The sequence below is a fragment of the Etheostoma spectabile genome, chromosome 14 (genome assembly GCF_008692095.1).
Source record: "Etheostoma spectabile isolate EspeVRDwgs_2016 chromosome 14, UIUC_Espe_1.0, whole genome shotgun sequence".
Classification (NCBI taxonomy): Eukaryota; Metazoa; Chordata; class Actinopteri; order Perciformes; family Percidae; genus Etheostoma; species Etheostoma spectabile.
The window spans coordinates 17,389,942-17,390,374 of NC_045746.1; the positions used below are offsets into that span (position 1 = coordinate 17,389,942).

General features: G+C 40.6%; 1 protein-coding gene across 1 annotated transcript in view; it reads left to right on the forward strand.

Moving 5' to 3' along the window:
* Positions 1-433, forward strand: part of rragcb (Ras-related GTP binding Cb) — a 5,399-nt gene that overhangs the window by 805 nt on the left and 4,161 nt on the right. The window lies entirely within an intron of this gene.

Consider the following 433-nt stretch of genomic DNA (forward strand, 5'->3'; position numbering starts at 1 on the left):
CATCATGGACAACACCTCCCACCCCCTACACAACACTGGGGTCCCTGAGCAGCTCCTTCAGCAGCGGACTGATACACCCACGGTGTAGGAAGGAGAGGTACCGCAGGTCCTTCATCACGGGCCCTGTCAGACCTACAACGCCTGCACACTTGATAGTGTTGTTGTTTCTGTTCCTGTTTTTCTCCCATCTACATCCACCACTTTCTGTTTATCTTTAATATTGGTATTATATATTATTTATTACAAGTACTTACTTTTCAATATTTATGGTCTCAGGTTATATAATTTAAATTATGCTACCGACCTTGCTTCTTTGCTCTAATTACACATTCAACTTAATTTTAGACGTCACTTACACCGCAATATTGTTTCTCTTATCATGGCAACCGCACTTTAACATTTTTTTTGTTTGACGCCATTTTACTTACTCAGT